Source organism: Vicugna pacos, chromosome 27 (genome assembly GCF_048564905.1).
Source record: "Vicugna pacos chromosome 27, VicPac4, whole genome shotgun sequence".
In the NCBI taxonomy this organism is placed as follows: Eukaryota; Metazoa; Chordata; class Mammalia; order Artiodactyla; family Camelidae; genus Vicugna; species Vicugna pacos.
Window position 1 is genome coordinate 920,544 of NC_133013.1, and position 20,395 is coordinate 940,938.

Here is a 20,395-nt window from a genome sequence, read left to right on the forward strand (position 1 = left end):
CTCCCTCCTCCCGGGAGCAGGCCTACAGGGAGATGTGCATCTCTTGTTCCTAGAGTAGCAGAAAGCGACCCCAGGACCGGCCAAGGAGGAGATGGGAGCAAATACACGGGCTCGGTGGGGCAGCCCCTCTTCCTCACTGCAGCCCAGGACGGCACCGCGCCCGCCTTCGGGGCGCAGGCTGACCTGCAAACATGCATACTGTGAACCTGGGGCAGGAGAGGACGCCCCCAGGCCAGGCCGTTGTGGAGATGGGGGCAAAGTGATCTGCTCACCCGAGGCAGTCCGCTCCCTTCGACGTCCCTGTCCCCTGAACTCACCTCGCCAGCCTCCCAGGACCTGGCTGACGAGGAGAATTAAATCCCGCATATCTGGGGTAGCAGAGGCCGCCCCCCGGCCAGGAGAAAGGTAGATGGTAGGAGAATGACTAACTACCCGGGGCATCCCCCTTAGCCGCAGTGCTGCCTCCTCCTCGGCCGCCGACCTCTTCCCCGGACAGCCCCACACCGGCTCCCAGGAACAGATGGACTTCAAAGGCTTGAGTCCGGCGAACCTGGGAGAGCGGAGACCGCCCCTAGGCCAGGCCGCTAGGGACATGGGGGAAAATCCTCTGGCTCGCCAGGGGCACCCGAGCCCTCGGGCGCCGCCGCCGACCCCGTCCCTAGACCGCACCCTGCCTCTAGTGTGTCTGTCGGTCTGACTGCCTGCCTGCCTGACTGCTTATCTACTGGAGGAGGGGAGAGGCTACTCTATGTGGGTGTCTGTCGGTTTATCTAACGGAGGAGAAGACGACAAGTATGTCTCTCTGTTTCCCTGCCTATCAATCAATCAATCAATCTCTATCTATCTATCTATCCATCTATCTATCTATCTATCAATGTACTGGAGGCATAGGAGCAGGCTAGTGTGTCTTTTTATCTGTCCGTCTGTCTATCGTTTGGAAGAAGACATTAGTGTGTCTATCTATCTACGTTCTTAATTGAGCTGTAGGAGGAGACTAGTGTGTGTTTGTGTGTGTCTGTGTGTGTGTGTCTGTCTGTCTTTGTATGTAACTATCTACCTATGTAACGGTTGAGGAGGAGTAATTTAGGATGTATGTGTGATTCCAAATGGAGGAAGAGGGTAGCGTTTCTCTCTCTCTATTTATCTTTTTCTCTGTCTAATGGAGGAATCCTCCCAGGACTTGATGGACATGGAGGGATGCCAATTGCCACCCTGAGGCAGCAGAGGGCGCCCCCAGAGCACGCTGAGGGGTACACTGGGTGGAAATCCACAGGCTTGCCTGGGCAGCCCACGCCTCCCGCTTCCGCGCTCTCTGAGGCCGCTCCCGCCCCGCCCATTCCCCACCCCCTGACCACCCCGCTCCCTCCTACCTGAAGCAGGCCTAAACGAAGATGTGCATCACCTATACCTACAGTAGCAGATTCCAACCCCAGGACCGGCCAAGAGGGAGATGGGAGCAAATACACGGGCTCGGTGTGGCAGCCCCGCCTCCTCCCTGTAGCCTCTGACCGCAGAGTACCCGCCTCCGGGGTCAGATGGACATGGAAACATGCATGCTGTGATCCTGGGGCAGGAGAGGGCGACCCCAGGCCGGGCTGTTTTGGAGATGGGAGCAAACTGACCAGCTAACCCTAGGCAGTCTGCCTCCCGAGTCGTCCCTTTATCCTGAACTCACCACGCCATCATCCTACGACCTGCTGACAAGTAGACTTAAATCCCTCAAACCTGAGCTAGCAGAGGTCACCCCGAGGCCAGGAGAGTGGCAGATGGGAGGAAAATGACCAAGTCGGCGAGGCATCCCCCTTACCTGCTGTGCAGCCTCTTCTCTGCCCCCGACCTCTACCCCTGACTTCACAAGCCTGCTCCCAAGAGCAGGGTGACTTCACAGGCTTGAGTCCTGCAAACTTGGGGGAGTGGAGGCCACCCCCAAGCCACGCTGCTAGGGACATGGGAGAAAATCCTCTGGCTCACCAGGGGAACCCGTGTCTTCGGGCGCCGCCGCCGACCCCGTCTCTAGAGCGCACTCCGCCTCTAGTGTGTCGTCTGTCTGACTGCCTGCCTGACTGCTTATCTACTGGAGGAGGGGAGAGGCTACTCTATGTGGGTGTCTGTCTGTTGATCTAACGGAGAAGACGACGACTAGTATGTCTCTATATTTCCCTGCCTATCTACATATCTATCTATCTATCTATCTATCTATCTATCTATCTATCTATCTATGTACTGGAGGCATAGGAGCAGGCTACTGTGTCTTTTTATCTGTCTGTCTGTCTGTCGTTTGGAAGAGGACATTAGTGTGTCAATCTTCCTACCTTCTTAATTGAGGTGTAGGAGGAGACAAGTGTGTGATTGTGTGTGTGTGTGTGTGTGTCTGTCTATGTAAGTACCTATCTACCTTTCGAATGTGTGAGGAGGAGTAATTTAGGATATATGTGTGTTCCTAAATGGAGGAAGAGGGTAGAGTTTCTGTCTGTCTATTTATATTTCTATCTGTCTTTCTAATGGAGGAATCCTCCCAAGACTCATCAGACCTGAGGGGGATGCCAATTGCCACCCTGAATCAGCAGGGGGCGCCCCCAGAGCATGCTGCGGAGTACACTGGGTGGAAATTCACAGGCTTGCCTGGGCAGCCCGTGCCCCCCCGCATTCGCCATCTCTGCAGCCGCCCCGGCCCCGCCCCCGCACCGCCCCCTGACCACCCCGCTACCGCATCCCGGGTGCAGGCCTACATGTGCATCTCCTGTACCTAGAGTAGCAGAGACCGACTCCAGGACCGGCCAAAGAGGAGATGGGAGCAAATGCACGGGCTTGCTGGGGCAGCCCCGCCTCCTCACTGCAGCCTCTGGATGCACAGCGCTCGCCTCCGGCGGCAGGTGGACATGGAAACATGCATGCTGTGATCCTGGGGCAGGAGAGGCCACCCCCAGGCCAGGCTGTTGTGGAGATGGGAGCAAACTGATCACCTAACCCGAGGCAGTCTGCCTCCCGCGGCGTCCCTTTATCCTGAACTCACCTCGCCATCATCCCAGGACCGTGCTGACAAGGACACCTAAATCCCTCAAACCTGGGCTAGCAGAGGTCGCCCCGAGGCCAGGAGAGGGGCAGATGGGAGGAAAATGACCAAGCCGGCGAGGCAGCCCCCTGAGCTGCTGTGCCGCCTCTTCTCTGCCCCCGACCCCTTCTCCTGACCTCACCACGCCTGCTCTCAGGAGCAGGCTGACTTCAATGGCTTGACTCCTACAAACGTGGGGGAGCAGACGCCGCCCCCAGGCAAGGCAGCTAGGAGCATGGGACAAAGTCCCCTGGCTCGCCAGGGGCACCCTAGTCCCCGGTCACCGCCGCCGATCCCCGTCCCCAGAACGCACCCGCCTCTAGTATGTGTGTCTGTCTGACTGCCTGCCGAACTGCCTATCTATTGGAGGATTGGAGAGGCTAATTGATGTGTTTCTGTCTGTTTATCTAACGGAGGAGGAGGCGAATAGCATGTCTACATCCTTGCCTGCCTATCTATCTCTGTATGTATGTATGTATGCATGCATGTATGTATGTATTTATGTATCTCTCAATCTATCTATCTAGAGGAGGGACAGGGGTAGGCTAGTGTGTCTTTTTATGTTTCTGTCTTTTGAAGGAGGAGTTTAGTTTGTCACTCTTCCTGTCTACCTGGTTAAGGAAGCAGATGAGGTCTGTGTCTGTGCGTGTGTCTGTGCGTGTGCGTGTGCGCGTGCGGGTCTGTCTATCTATGTATCTGTGAGTAAAGGGGCAGGAGGCTACTGTGTCTATCTATCAGTCTATATATGCATGTATTGGAGGAGGAGTAGGCTAGTACGTCTGTCTGTGTGTCTATCTATCAGATAAGTATGTGTGTACGTATAATAGAGAAGAAGGAGGAGGCTACAGAGTCTGTCTGTCTGTCTGTCAGAGGAGGATAAGACTCGCCTGTCTGTCTATGTGCCTGTGATCCACTCTCGATCTGTATCTACTAAAGAAGAAGGAGGTGGCCCGTGTATCTGGCTATCTGTGGGTCTCTCTAACACGAGAAGGTAGAGGCTAGTGTGTGTATATCCATCAATCTTAATGACTGTCAATCTAATGGAGGAAGAGAAAGTGTGCATTAAGTTTGCGTAACTATTATCTAATGGAGGAGATTACTGTGTCTAAGAACCTGCCTAACTGAGGAGTAGGAAGAGGCTAGAGGGTGTGTGTGTGTGTGTGTGTGTGTGATTATTAGTGTCTGACTATGTATGTATCTGTCTACCTATCTAAATGAGAAGGAGCAGGAGGTTAGGACATATGGCTGTTTCTAAGTGGAGGAGGAGGCTAGTCTGTCTGTGTGTCTATTTGCCTGTCTGTCTGTCTGTCTGTCTGTCTCTCTGTCTGTCTGTCTAACGGAAGATGCCTCCTAGGACTCGACCGACCTAGAGGGATATCAATTGTCACCCTGAGGCAGCAGAGCGCCCACAAAGCATGCCGAGGAGTACACTGGGTGGAAATCCACAGGCTTGCCTGGGCAGCCCGCACCCCCCGCTTCCGCGCTCTCTGAGGCCGCTCCCGCTCCGCCCATTCCCCGCCCCCTGACCACCCCGCTCCCTCCTACCTGAAGCAGGCCTAAACGAAGATGTGCATCACCTATACCTACAGTAGCAGATTCCAACCCCAGGACCGGCCAAGAGGGAGATGGGAGCAAATACACGGGCTGGGTGTGGCAGCCCCGCCTCCTCCCTGTAGCCTCTGACCGCAGAGTACCCGCCTCCGGGGTCAGATGGACATGGAAACATGCATGCTGTGATCCTGGGGCAGGAGAGGGTGACCCCAGGCCGGGCTGTTTTGGAGATGGGAGCAAACTGACCAGCTAACCATAGGCAGTCTGCCTCCCGAGTCGTCCCTTTATCCTGAACTCACCACGCCATCATCCTACGACCTGCTGACAAGTAGACTTAAATCCCTCAAACCTGGGCTAGCAGAGGTCACCCGAGGCCAGGAGAGCGGCAGATGGGAGGAAAATGACCAAGTCGGCGAGGCATCCCCCTTACCTGCTGTGCAGCCTCTTCTCTGCCCCCGACCTCTACCCCTGACTTCACAAGCCTGCTCCCAAGAGCAGGGTGACTTCAAAGGCTTGAGTCCTGCAAACTTGGGGGAGTGGAGGCCACCCCCAAGCCACACTGCTAGGGACATGGGAGAAAATCTTCTGGCTCACCAGGGGCACCCGTGTCTTCGGGCGCCACCGCCGACCCCGTCTCTAGAGCGCACTCCGCCTCTAGTGTGTCGTCTGACTGCCTGCCTGACTGCTTATCTACTGGAGGAGGGGAGAGGCTACTCTATGTGGGTGTCTGTCTGTTGATCTAACAGAGAAGACGACGACTAGTATGTCTCTATATTTCCCTGCCTATCTACATATCTATCTATCTATCTATCTATCTATCTATCTATCTATCTATCTATCTATCTATCTATGTACTGCAGGCATAGGAGCAGGCTACTTTGTCTTTTTATCTGTCTGTCTGTCTGTCGTTTGGAAGAGGACATTAGTGTGTCTATCTTCCTACCTTCTTAATTGAGGTGTAGGAGGAGACAAGTGTGTGATTGTGTGTGTGTGTGTGTGTGTCTGTCTATGTAAGTACCTATCTACCTTTCGAATGTGTGAGGAGGAGTAATTTAGGATATATGTGTGTTCCTAAATGGAGGAAGAGGGTAGAGTTTCTGTCTGTCTATTTATATTTCTATCTGTCTGTCTAATGGAGGAATCCTCCCAAGACCCATCCGACCTGGGGGGATGCCAAATGCCCCCCTGAATCAGCAGGGGGCGCGCCCAGAGCATGCCGCAAGTACACTGGGTGGAAATTCACAGGCTTGCCTGGGCAGCCCGTGCCCCCCCGCATTCGCCATCTCTGCAGCCGCCCTGGCCCCGCCCCCGCCCCGCCCCCTGACCACCCCGCTACTGCATCCCGGGTGCAGGCCTACAGGGAGATGTGCATCTCCTTTACCTAGAGTAGTAGAGACCGACTCCAGGACCGGCCAAAGAGGAGATGGGAGCAAATGCACGGGCTTGGTGGGGCAGCCCCGCCTCCTCACTGCAGCCTCTGGATGCACAGTGCTCGCCTCCGGGGGCAGGTGGACATGGAAACATGCATGCTGTGATCCTGGGGCAGGAGAGGCCACCCCCAGGCCAGGCTGTTGTGGAGATGGGAGCAAACTGATCACCTAACCCGAGGCAGTCTGCCTCCCGCGGGGTGCCTTTATCCTGAACTCACCTCGCCATCATCCCAGGACCGTGCTGACAAGGACACCTAAATCCCTCAAACCTGGGCTAGCAGAGGTCGCCCCGAGGCCAGGAGAGGGGCAGATGGGAGGAAAATGACCAAGCCGGCGAGGCAGCCCCCTGAGCTGCTGTGCCGCCTCTTCTCTGCCCCCGACCCCTTCTCCTGACCTCACCACGCCCGCTCTCAGGAGCAGGCTGACTTCAATGGCTTGACTCCTACAAACGTGGGGGAGCGGACGCCGCCCCCAGGCAAGGCAGCTAGGAACATGGGACAAAGTCCCCTGGCTCGCCAGGGGCACCCTAGTCCCCGGTCACCGCCGCCGATCCCCGTCCCCAGAACGCACCCGCCTCTAGTATGTGTGTCTGTCTGACTGCCTGCCGAACTGCCTATCTATTGGCGGATTGGAGAGGCTAATTGATGTGTTTCTGTCTGTTTATCTAACGGAGGAGGAGGCGAATAGCATGTCTACATCCTTGCCTGCCTATCTATCTCTGTATGTATGTATGTATGCATGCATGTATGTATGTATTTATGTATCTCTCAATCTATCTATCTAGAGGAGGGACAGGGGTAGGCTAGTGTGTCTTTTTATGTTTCTGTCTTTTGAAGGAGGAGTTTAGTTTGTCACTCTTCCTGTCTACCTGGTTAAGGAAGCAGATGAGGTCTGTGTCTGTGCGTGTGTCTGTGCGTGTGCGTGTGCGCGTGCGGGTCTGTCTATCTATGTATCTGTGAGTAAAGGGGCAGGAGGCTACTGTGTCTATCTATCAGTCTATATATGCATGTATTGGAGGAGGAGTAGGCTAGTACGTCTGTCTGTGTGTCTATCTATCAGATAAGTATGTGTGTACGTATAATAGAGAAGAAGGAGGAGGCTACAGAGTCTGTCTGTCTGTCTGTCAGAGGAGGAGAAGACTCGTCTGTCTGTCTATGTGCCTGTGATCCACTCTCGATCTGTATCTACTAAAGAAGAAGGAGGTGGCCCGTGTGTCTGGCTATCTGTGGGTCTCTCTAACACGAGAAGGTAGAGGCTAGTGTGTGTATCCATCAATCTTACTGACTATCTATGTAATGGAGGAAGAGAAAGAGTGCATTAAGTTTGCCTAACTATTATCTAATGGAGATTACTGTGTCTAAGAACCTGCCTAATTGAGCAATAGGAAGAGGCTAGAGGGTGTGTTTGTGTGTGTGTGTGTGTGTGTGTGTGTTTATGTGTGTCTGACTATACATGTATCTGTCTGACTATCTAATTGAGGAGGAGCAAGAGGTTAGGACATATGGCTGTTTCTAAGTGGAGGAGGAGGCTAGTCTGTCTGTGTGTCTATTTGTCTGTCTGTCTGTCTGTCTGTCTGTCTAATGGAGGATGCCTCCTAGGACTCGACCGAACTAGAGGGATGTCAATTGCCACCCTGAGGCAGCAGAGCGCCCACAAAGCATGCCGAGGGGTACACTGGGTGGAAATCCACAGGCTTGCCTGGGCAGCCCTTCCCCCCCCGCATCTGCCCTCTCTGCAGCTGCTCCCGCCCCGCCCCTTCCCCGCCCCCTGACCACCCCGCTCCCTCCTCCCGGGAGCAGGCCTACAGGGAGATGTGCATCTCTTGTTCCTAGAGTAGCAGAAAGCGACCCCAGGACCGGCCAAGGAGGAGATGGGAGCAAATACACGGGCTCGGTGGGGCAGCCCCTCTTCCTCACTGCAGCCCAGGACGGCACCGCGCCCGCCTTCGGGGCGCAGGCTGACCTGCAAACATGCATACTGTGAACCTGGGGCAGGAGAGGACGCCCCCAGGCCAGGCCGTTGTGGAGATGGGGGCAAAGTGATCTGCTCACCCGAGGCAGTCCGCTCCCTTCGACGTCCCTGTCCCCTGAACTCACCTCGCCAGCCTCCCAGGACCTGGCTGACGAGGAGAATTAAATCCCGCATATCTGGGGTAGCAGAGGCCGCCCCCCGGCCAGGAGAAAGGTAGATGGTAGGAGAATGACTAACTACCCGGGGCATCCCCCTTAGCCGCAGTGCTGCCTCCTCCTCGGCCGCCGACCTCTTCCCCGGACAGCCCCACACCGGCTCCCAGGAACAGATGGACTTCAAAGGCTTGAGTCCGGCGAACCTGGGAGAGCGGAGACCGCCCCTAGGCCAGGCCGCTAGGGACATGGGGGAAAATCCTCTGGCTCGCCAGGGGCACCCGAGCCCTCGGGCGCCGCCGCCGACCCCGTCCCTAGACCGCACCCTGCCTCTAGTGTGTCTGTCGGTCTGACTGCCTGCCTGCCTGACTGCTTATCTACTGGAGGAGGGGAGAGGCTACTCTATGTGGGTGTCTGTCGGTTTATCTAACGGAGGAGAAGACGACAAGTATGTCTCTCTGTTTCCCTGCCTATCAATCAATCAATCAATCTCTATCTATCTATCTATCCATCTATCTATCTATCTATCAATGTACTGGAGGCATAGGAGCAGGCTAGTGTGTCTTTTTATCTGTCCGTCTGTCTGTCGTTTGGAAGAAGACATTAGTGTGTCTATCTATCTACGTTCTTAATTGAGCTGTAGGAGGAGACTAGTGTGTGTTTGTGTGTGTCTGTGTGTGTGTGTCTGTCTGTCTTTGTATGTAACTATCTACCTATGTAACGGTTGAGGAGGAGTAATTTAGGATGTATGTGTGTTTCCAAATGGAGGAAGAGGGTAGCGTTTCTCTCTCTCTATTTATCTTTTTCTCTGTCTAATGGAGGAATCCTCCCAGGACTTGATGGACATGGAGGGATGCCAATTGCCACCCTGAGGCAGCAGAGGGCGCCCCCAGAGCACGCTGAGGGGTACACTGGGTGGAAATCCACAGGCTTGCCTGGGCAGCCCGCGCCCCCCCGCTTCCGCGCTCTCTGAGGCCGCTCCCGCCCCGCCCCTTCCCCGCCCCCTGACCACCCCGCTCCCTCCTACCTGAAGCAGGCCTAAACGAAAATGTGCATCACCTATACCTACAGTAGCAGATTCCAACCCCAGGACCGGCCAAGAGGGAGATGGGAGCAAATACACGGGCTCGGTGTGGCAGTCCCGCCTCCTCCCTGTAGCCTCTGACCGCAGAGCACCCGCCTCCGGGGTCAGATGGACATGGAAACATGCATGCTGTGATCCTGGGGCAGGAGAGGGCGACCCCAGGCCGGGCTGTTTTGGAGATGGGAGCAAACTGACCAGCTAACCCTAGGCAGTCTGCCTCCCGAGTCGTCCCTTTATCCTGAACTCACCACGCCATCATCCTACGACCTACTGACAAGTAGACTTAAATCCCTTAAACGAAAGGGTGTCGCCAGAGGGAGATAGAATTGTTACAAATGATATAAATGCTTGTCAGTGTAATTTTTATTGCCAGGTACTGTTCTAGACCCTAGGATACAAGGTAAAAAAGGATAGCTTGTTTCTGTCCCCAAGGACTTTAAAATAACTTGGGAAATTTAGGCTGCAGAGAACTGGAGCAGTGAACACCCACTGGGCACTTGCTGTTTTCTCCATGGACTGGTCATCCGCACATTGTTTGTTTTATTTCATCTAGTGTTCACCGTATCCTATGTGGTGGGTACCTTCAGAACCTCACTCTGACTCCAGGCCCTTTGTTTCACCCTTTCTTAAAATAGGCATGATATTACTTCTTCCATAGTAAAGCAGACACAAGGTGTGTACACGAGAACCCATCCAAACCTTTCTAAGTTATTGTGTCTCAGTTAAATGTCTCTAAGAAAATCCCCTCTCCCCTCCACACACCTTCCAACAAGGACACCTGCTGATGCCACATGCGCACTCAGAGCTGTGGCAGCAGACAGAGCAGCAACTGGAACTGTAAGAGGGGGACACGCAAACAGAGCCCCCCTCAGCCGGTCTGGGTCTGAGGAATGCTCTGACCTACGGCTCTACCTATCCCCCACCTGGCATCCAACACAGACCACAGGCGACGGACAAAGTCAGAGGAGCTGATTTCAGTCAAGGCAGCTCTCTGCACCCTGTCACACTAGATAAACCAGTGGTTGGTCTGGTGTCATGTAGACAAAACAACTTGATGAGTAAGTTTTTCACTTCCCCCTACTCAAGTCAGCATGAATCTAGGGTGGTGCCTGCCAAGTATGTGGGCAAATTGGGGCCCCAAACACATTGCCATTTGCCATGCTGGAGGCAGCCCCGCTTTCCCACTGCCCTCAAAGTGGTTTGCTTTGGAGTTGGGGGCAACAGAAGGAAGCTAAGACTGGGAAACTGACAACTAGGATGGGGCTAACCTGAAAAGGTCTCAGGGGTTTCCCAAGTTTAGTTACTCTCTTGTCCAGAGTGGGGTTGGCAGAGACTTTGACATCACCCCAGCGTGTGCCTGTGTGTGACTGACCAGGCTGTAACAAAGGCTTTCTCAGAATCTGAGGTTAAGTAAGATGAAGGGCAGGGGCCACCTGTCTGTCTGTAATGGGCATATTACATAATAATAGCTTTCTCTGATCTTCCTTCTGCCTGTTCATGGTTTCTCTACTTCCTTTCAACTTTGTAACGTGACACCCAGCTGCTGGCTTCTTATCTCTGCTACCTGCCCCCACCTCCCAAATCTCTTCAGATTCACACAGAGAACAGAGACCCCTCCTGTTTTGAAGCCTGGAGGATCACACCATTTCCCTTACCATCCCTCTGTTTGCTGGACTCGTGGTTTAGTGATGCTGTAGCCAGTTGAAGACCATTCATCCTGCCTCCATGTCTCCCTCTCCCAGTTTAGTCTAAGGTTACTTACTCAGGAAGTTCACATGCCCCCCTAAGCCAGGAGGACCCATCTCGGGGCCAGGATAAAGCCTAGATTTGAATATTTCATCTGGAGATTTTCCACTCCTACATAAACTCAGGAGATGAAAAACAAGACTGCTGACTTTCTTAGACTGATGGTTGGAGGATAAAAAAGACCCCTGTGCCATCAGGCTGAGCCCAGGAGAGACGGCATCTCCCAGGGCTGCACATCTGAGGGGCAGGAGAGGTTCAGGAGCAGGTGGCTTGGTGATGAGCAATAACAGGGCCAGCCCAGGTCAACACTTCTGGGTCTGAGGACTCCTAAGCTGCTGGCTCAGTGAGAATATAATGAGAGTGTTTTCCAAGTGTCCCAAATTTGGAAACAGATCATTCCCATCAAAATAAACAGATTACTTTGTAAAGAGTTCTCTGCCTGCCTTTTTCACTCCTTCTAAAAAGGAGAACTGTGCTTTGAAGGAAAAAAAATGCCCTCAGTGTAGCTTTTCTCAAAGACACTGTGATGAGCAGGAGTTCCCTGTCAGGGGTCCCCAACTGCCTGGGCCTCTCAGAAGCAGAAATGGAGACACCCACATAATCTCAACAGTGAAAAAACCAATTATCAAACTGCACAGGCTAATGATGATATGAGCATCAGCAGTGTCCTTTACTTTTAGATCTAATTCCTGAACTTAGTATGTTAACTTTGGGGGGAAGTAAGGTCTGTGTCCTGACAAAAGAAAGTACCTGCAATCACATAAGTGTGTTGGTTGGTTTTTGTGGGGGGGGGGGTTGGTGGAAAAGAATGTTAAAAATTGAGAAAAGAAGTAAGAATCCACAGGAAAAGGAAAAACCCACTAGGAAAGGCAAATATGTAGTAAGGACTGAGGATCAACTGCTTGAATAAGCCAGTACATAGTTTAAAGACAAAAAATGGCAAAAGCAACTACAACTGTAATAAAGAGATAAAAGATAAGCAAGAAAGATGTAAAGTATAACACAAAAAACAAATGTAGGGGAGGGCAGTTAAAATGTAGCTCATTTAGCATATGATTGAACTTAAATGACTATCTTATTTAAAACAAGTAGATATATAAAATGTAGCTCATTTAGCATATGATTGAACTTAAATGACTATCTTATTTAAAACAAGTAGATATAATTACAGGTCAACATATATGAAACCCATGGTAACCACAAAACAATAAATCTACAATAGAACATAAAAACTAGGAAGAAAGGAACACAAACATTCTGCTAAGGAAAATCATCAAACCACAAGGAAAGAAACAGAAAGAAGAAATGAACATAGGAGAACTAGAAAAGCAACTGGGAAACAAATAATGAAGTGGCAATAGGTTCATCTCTATCAGTAATTACTTTAAATGTCAATGGACTACATGCTCTTGATCAAAAGACAAGGGAGGCTGTTTGGATGAAAAAAACAAGAGTCATCACTATGCTTCCTAAAAGAGACTCACTTCAAAGCTAAAGACGCACACAGACTGAAAGTGAGAGGTTGGAAAAGGCATTTCATGCTAACAGAAACAAGAAAGCAGGGAAAGCAGTTTTCCTATCAGACAAAATAAACTTTAAAACAAAGGTTATAACAAAAGACAAAGAAGGGCATTTTGTAATGACAAAAGGATCAATACAAGAAAAAAAAGTATTCCATTCCTTAACACATGCACCCAAAACAGTATCATCTAAATAAATATAAAACCAAACACTAATAGACATAAAGGAAAAATTGACAATAATATAATAATAATAGGGGATTTTAAAACCTCAACTTAAATGAATGAACATGTCATCCAGACAGAAAATCATTAAAACAGCAGTTGTCTTAAATGATACAATAGACCAGTTGGTGTTAAAACACATTACAGGACATTCCATTCAAAACTAGCCTAATACATCTTTTTTTTTTTCCCCAAGTGCAAAGCCTTGCTCGGGACATGAAGCAAGCGAGTAAGAAGAGCTGAGAATTCCAAGAACACACCAGAAAAGTGGCTCACTGTAGGAAGAGGCATCCACCAGGTCAGGCATCACCCAGGGGTCATAGCAAAGGTTTTGAGGAAACAACCATGCCGGATACTGCTCTCTGAATGAATACAGGCAAACAAACAACAAAAATAATGATGATAAAAATTGCATCCTCCCATCTCGCCAGCCGCCTGGCTTGGGGGCAGCCTCTGGTGCCCCAGGTTTGCAGGACTCGCGTGTTGAGATCAGCCTCCTTCCTGGAGGCCTGCGCGGTTCGGTCAGGGAGCAGCAGGGCAGACCGCAGAGGCGGCAGCGGAGGCGGCGGCGGGAGAAGGGGGCGCTGCCCTGGGACCCCTGTGGATTAGCTCCCATCTCCCCAGCTGCCTGGCTTGGGGGCGGCCTCTGCTGCCCCAGGTTCCCTGGAGGATTATCCTCAGGTCAGCCTGTTCCTGAGAGGCAGGCGTGGTGCAGTCAGTGTGCCGGGGCAGGGGCAGCGACAGCAACAGCGGGAAATGGGAGCACATTCCCCGTCTAGCATGGAGCAGCTCCAATCCTGCCATCTCCAGCGCTGCTGCTGCTGCCACTGCCGCCGCCGCCTCGCCCCACTGACCACAGCCGGCCTGCCTCCTAGGAGCAGGCTGACAGGGAGAAACTCTTTCCAGGAAGCTCTGGCAGCAGAGGCTGCCCCGAGGCCAGGCAGCGGGGGAGATGGGAGCAAGTGGACTGGCTCTCCCAGGGTAGCCACCTTCCGCTGCCGCGGCTGCCGCCGCCGCTGCCTGCTGTCCATCCCGGGGACGGGGCTGCACCCTTCCTCCGGGCACCAGCATCAAGCACTCAAGGCCCACTGGCGAGAGGTGTGCAGCCCGGGACCATTCTGACCCATGGGCTCAGAGGAGGCACTGGGCATGGGCGTGGGGTGGAGGGAGGGATGGGGGCGTGGAGGTGGGGCACGGAATTGGAATGGCCTCCAGCCCCGCCCGCCCAGGCCGGGAACCTGGGACCCAGGGCTGTGTGCCTGCAGTCGGGCCCGGGATCCCTGTCTGGAGGCTTTCGCCACGGAGATCACAACCCGGACCTGGTCCTGCTCCCTCGAGGAGGGGTGAGGGGATCCGCTGGGGTAGGGGTGCACTCCGGGTGTCGGCTGTCGGGGGATCCGGCGGTGAGGAGGACAGGCTGAGGGGGAGGGGTTTCTGGGAGTGGAAGTGACCCGGCTGAAGGGTGGGGGGTAATTCAGGGGTGAAGGGTGATGGGACTACCTCTGGATGGTGAGGGGGACCTGGGGTAAGGCATGAGGGGTCAGCTTGGTTTGCAGGGGCTGTAGCTTAGGACCTAGTGGGGCGCATACCTGGGGCAGGGACTTGGTTGGGAGGAGAAAGAGCCTTGTCTTAGGGGTGCAATGGATCGGATCGGGGACCTGGCCTGGCAGGGGGTGGGGAGGCATTGACTGGGTGGGGGTCAGTGAGCAGGGAGAGTAGGGCTGATGGGGTGTGGCCTGGCCCTGGGCCCCTGGTGTTCTAGCTGGGTGCCGGGACCCTGTGGGGGGCGCGGTGGGGGCGTTGGGGTTGGGGACCTGGCCAGCCCTGGCCGCGGCCTGGGCGCGCCCCACCGCCCGGCTCCACTCACAGCGTCCCTACTGCAAGGGGCTCCAGCCAAGCTTCCGTGCTCCGGGCGAGCAGGAGGGGGAGGGGCGCTCACTGCCGCGCACGAGCGCGGACGCGGGAGCGCGCCCAGAACGTGAGGACGCTGGATGGGAGCTGGGTGCTCCTGGACCAGCTCCCGGAGGAGGAAGGCGGCCTGGGGTCTGGGCCGCCTGCCGCTTGCTGTCGCCTCTGCTTCTGTCGCGGGACAGGTAAGGGGGCGCTGGTTGGGGCTTGCAGGTCAGGGAGTCGGCGGGTGAGGCCTGGGCTGTACAGCTGGGGAGGCGCACGGGGAGGGAGGGGTGCGATGTGAGGTCCAGGACGCGCATCCCGGTTGGGACCCTGAGGCGGGTCCCGGGCCCGCTGCCCTGGTTGGGGTGCCCCTCCCCCCACATTAGTATTCACTGAACCCGGTGGCTTTCTTGGCTGCTGTTCATATGCGGGTTTGGGAAAGTGGGAGCAGCCCAGGGAGATGGGAGGGCGCTGGACGGCCCTGGACCAGCTGAGACTAGTCCTCAGGCTGTGCGTGGCTTTCCCGCGCAGGTGGACCTACCCTGGGAGTGGAGGCCGCCCCGGACCCTATGGGTCACAGGCGAGCTGGGTGCAGAAGAAGGGGCGAGGCCGGGCCTTTGGGAGCTTGTTAGCCTGCCCCCGAGATCTAAAGCTTCTGACCAGTGTACTTTCTGTCTTTTGAGGACTCTCCCTCCTGTTTTCCACAGTGGCTGCACCAAACGACATTCCCACCGACAGTGTAGGAGGGTTCCCTTTTCTCCACAGCCTCTGTAGCGTTGATCCTTTGTGGACTTTTCAATGATGGCCATTCTAATTGAGATGAGCTGACACCTCATTGTAGTTTTGACTTGTATTTCTTTGGTAACTAGCAACATTGAGCCTTTTTTCATGTGCCTCTTATTGGTCACTGATATGTCTTCATTGCAGAATTGCTTCTTGAGGTCTTCTGCCCATTTTTGGATTGGGTTGTCTTGCGATTATTCAGTTGTATGATCTGTTTCTATATTCTGGAAATTAACCCCTAGTCAGTCTCATGTTTGGCAAATATCGTCTCCCATTTCATAGGCTGTCGTTTTGTTCTGCTTGTGGTTTCCTTTGCTGTCAAAAGCTAATGAATTTTGTTTGGTGCCGTTTTTGTGTTTATTTGTGCTTTTATTTCTATTGCTTGGGTAGACTGCCCTAGGAGAACATCGCTGAGGTGTATGTCAGATAATGTTTGGCATATATTTTCTATGCAGAAACCAAATGGTTAACTCTGAGAAATGAAATACAGTGCTTGAAATAAGAATTTTACTTGATGACATGAATAGATATTATAATTCATGTGGAATAAAATAATTTTTATTTATAAAAATAAAACAAACTGAAACAGATGGAAAGATACTGAAGACAGGAGTAGATTAAAAATTTGTAGGACAATGTTGATGAATGTAACATGTATAATTCAAGTTGAGAAGGAAGTGAGAATTTAGGGGTGAGGCAGGGAGATAGGAGGGAAAAAAAGTACAAAAATGTGTATTTGATTATAATAAAACAGGTCAGTAATCAACAACAGGGAGAAAAGCAAAGGAAGCCACACGAAGGATCATAACAGTTTTATTGCTCAGAATAGCTAATATGAAAAACTCATAAAAGCAGCTGTTGTGAAAGATATAGGAGCAATTATTGACTCCTCAAAGGAAACTATGCAAATGTGAAGAGAGCAGAAAATTTAATTTTAAAGAAGAGATTCACTGAAAAGGGAACCAGATTGCAAGTTAATCCAGTTCTGGGTGAGATGTGGTTCTGACAGTAGAACACTCTGGCACAATATAGTCCAGTTTAAGGATTAATAATAACAATATGTGCTATGTGCCAAAACCTTTTCTAAGCTCTTTATATGCATTATCTCATATCTTAACATTCTAAGTTGCAGCTACAGTTGTTACTACTTTTTGCAGATGAAAGTCAAATTCCTATAGTTGTGCAACTGAATAATTTTCTGCAATGAGAAATTGGTAAAATTATGATTGAAATCAGTGCACCCTGACTCTAGTGATTTTTCTGTAGTTTTCATAATTGTATAATTGTATTTCATGGTTGTATATGCAAAGTGATGAATGAAAATCCTATTAGGTACCCAGGGCCAGACAGGTACAGAGGTGAGGAGACCGTCTGATCCTTCTTTGTCCTGAAAGCAGGAGCAGTTCTGTTCATGAGGACACAGTGACTGTCGCTGACAAAATTCCTCTCAGTATTGTTAAAGCTCATATAATAAACCCTCTATGACTAGATGCTGTTATTCTTTGTCTTCACAAACCACAGGAGAGGTTACTTGTTATTGATTGATGCCATACAGCCTCAATATTATTGTTTGGGTGATCAATTTTGGCTGCTTTTTAATGGGTTAAAGAAGCAGTAAACTCAGAAGCGTCCATATTGTTTTATATTGTCATCAACAACAAAACAAATCCAGACTTGGTAAAAAGAATCTGACTTAGTAAAAAAAATCCCCTGTGGTTTTGAAAATGTTATTTTATCTGTATGCTTTGTCCTACATCAGTTTACCATATATGCACAGAAATGTTTCTTTACTCTTTATTATTTTTTCAAATCTATTTGATTATTCTTACACCAATGCCACCTTATTAATGCCTTCATACTAAATCTTGATAATTTACAGGGTGATTCTCTTAGCTTTGCTAGTCTTCAGAATTCTCTTGTGCATTCTTGGCCTTTATGGTTTCCATATAAATGTTAGATTAATCTTGGCAATTTCCACAAAAGCAATTAAATATTTTTGACCTTTCAGAGAGGTCTACTGAAATACTTCTTTCTGACACCTTGTTACAAGTTTTGCAAGTGGGAAAGACATCATTTTGGGGAGGCTTCCGTAGGTAACAGAAATCACAGTCATTTGGGAAGAACATGTAGAAAATGCCTTTTTCCTTTGCTGCACAGAAGGGAATTGTAAAGTTGTCTTGATGATGTACATATAGGAGAGAAGTACACATACAAGGGTCATGACAAAGGTCACCACAGCACAGGCGATGACCATCTGCTCTATAAGGCATGTTTCTAAGCTGGAGATCTTTAGGAGAAAGGCTGCATCAGGGACAAAGTGGTCAACAACATTGGAGTCATAGAGTTCCAAGTTTAGTTCTAGACTAAGTGGGGGAATTATCATCAACAAGCCAGAGGTCCAGCAACAAGGATGAGTCTTCTACAGACCTTCTTGTTCATGATAGTCACATAATGTAGGGGTTTGCAGATGGCTATGTATTGATCATAGGCCATGGTGACCAGGAGAAAAAATTCAGTATCAGCAAAGAGGCCAGTAAAAATACTCGAATGGCAAAATTGTCATATTCGATTGTCTTGTCACCTGTTGATAGGTTGTACAAATATTTGGGAGCACAAGCAGATGTAAGTGAGATTTCTAAAATGGAGAAATTTTGTAGGAAAAAGGACATGGCAGTTTTCAGGTGAGAATCTCTGAAGGTGAGGGAGATGATGGTTAGGTTCCCAGTTAGATTCAACATGTAGGTGAGAAATAGAAATGTGAAAATCACAATCTTCATTTGTGGATCGTCAGTCAACCCCAGAAGGATAAATGTTATTTTGTGGTTTCTCATCATTGACTTCTGCCTTTGACTCAGTCTGCACTTATGATTCAGAGATATTTGATATGAGGGGAGTGATATTAATGTCACATAGAAAAAAAGTATTACTCAACAAACTATGTAAAACTATCAGAGATGTAATTAAAACATTTTTTATTATAAACATTGTTTTCTATTTTTCACAATTATAAAAAAGTTTTACAAGAAGTATCATTATAACTTTTTATTGGAATATTTTCAGAATAATTGCTAGAAGTAAAACTTCTTCAATAAATTGGAAGTTTATTTTTAGAAAGATATTGAGCTAATCATGTAGGGTAAAGTAATTAACATTACCCTTCATGTTCACCAGTGCAATAGTAACTTTGGATAGACATTCATGTTATTATTAGCAACTTTTTTCCCTTATACAGCATGAGGATTATTACCTTAAGTGAACCAGGGATTTATCTGTGTCAAGGCTAGGTTCCAGGTTATTTTGAGGTATAAATCACATAGAATGTATGCATTATAATTGTACAATTTGATGAATTTTCACAAATATATACACCTCTAAACCAAAATCCTAATAAAGACAGCATTTCCATCTTTTCTTATTTACCCCCTCTCCAGTCACAGGCAGCCAGCCATGTACTTTCTGTCATTGTAGGTTCAGTTTATTAAAAGTCTATTGTTTTCTAGAGTTTTGTACAGTTGAATTATACGATATGTATGCTATTGAGCCTGGCAACTTTCACTTAGCATAAAATTTTGGAAATTCGTGTTTGTTATTGCATAAGTAACTCATGAAAAGTTGATTTTAGTGACTCATGTTAAAATTAAAGCTTTATTTAAAAGGGTGAACATACACCAATGAAACTACCACCACAGTCAAGATAGTAACATAACCATCACTCCCCAAGAGGTGCAAATTCCAAAATTCATCCAATTGTACATCTGAAATATGTGTAGTTTACTGTATAGGAGAATGACTATAACTCAATTAAAAAAAATTTGGTGGATTTCAGTATATTAATAGTATTTTGAAACCATTACCATTATCTAATTTTAGAACATTTTTATCATCCCCAAAACAAAACCAGTATTAGTCACTTCCATGCCCCACTACTTCCAGTTACCAGCAAGCAAAAATCTATATTCTGTCTCTGTGGAATTGTCAATTCTGGACTTTTCATACAGTGGAAAATTAGGATATGTGGTCTGTTGTGACTGGCTTCTTTTGCTCAGCATGTATTCAAAGTTCATTCATGGAGTAGCGTATATTATTTCTTCATTTCTCTTTTTTTTTTTTTTTCCAAATCCTCTTCTGTCGTATTGATGTGCTGCAGTTTGTATATCCATGCATCTGTTGGTGGACATTTGGTTTGTTTTCACTTTTGGGATACTATTGTGAATCATGCTCCTACTAGCATCCAGGTTCAAATTTGTGTGTGTACATATATTTTCAGTTCTCTTTGGTATGTGCTGAGGAGTAGAATTGCTGGCTCATTTGGTTACTCTTTGTTTAATTTTTGAGGAATTACAAAGTTGTATTCCAAAGGTGATGCACTATTATGAATATTCAGCAAAGAAACATTGTTTCAGTATCTTCACATCTTTGCCAACGTTTGTGTTGTCTGTCTTTGTTTTTGTTTTAACCATCCTAGTGGATGCAAAGTGGCATCTCATTGTGGTTTTAATTTGCATTTCATCAGTGATTAATGGTGTTGAGTATCTTTTTATGGGTATTTTGGCCATTTATATATCTTCTTTGTAGAAATGTATATTCAGAGTCTTTGCCTCTTTTAAAATTGGGTGTCTTTTAGTTATGGGGTGTTAGAGTTCTTTATATATCCTCTATAGAAGTCCCTTATCAGGTATATGACTTTCAAACATTTCTCCCATTGCATGGGTTGTCTTTTCAGTTGTTAATAGTGTTGTTTAAAGCACAAAAGCTTTAATTTTGATAAAGTCCAATTTATTCATTCTTTTTGTTATATGTGATTATGCTGTCATTTCTACGAAACTGTTTTTTAATCCAAGGTGACAAAGATTTAATGTATTTTTCAAGAGTTTTATATTTTTAGTACTTACATTTGAGCCTTGGGTCCAGCTTGAGTTAACTTTTGTTTATGTTGTGAGATAGGTGTCCATTTTCACAATTTTGTACGTGGTTATAGAGTTGCCTCA

The 20,395-nt window shown here is 49.3% G+C and overlaps 1 pseudogene; it reads right to left on the reverse strand.

Annotated features, from left to right (window-relative positions):
- Window positions 1-17,421: 17,421 nt before the first annotated feature.
- LOC140689807 (olfactory receptor 6C2-like) lies at window positions 17,422-18,238 on the reverse strand (annotated as a pseudogene).
- Window positions 18,239-20,395: the final 2,157 nt, after the last annotated feature.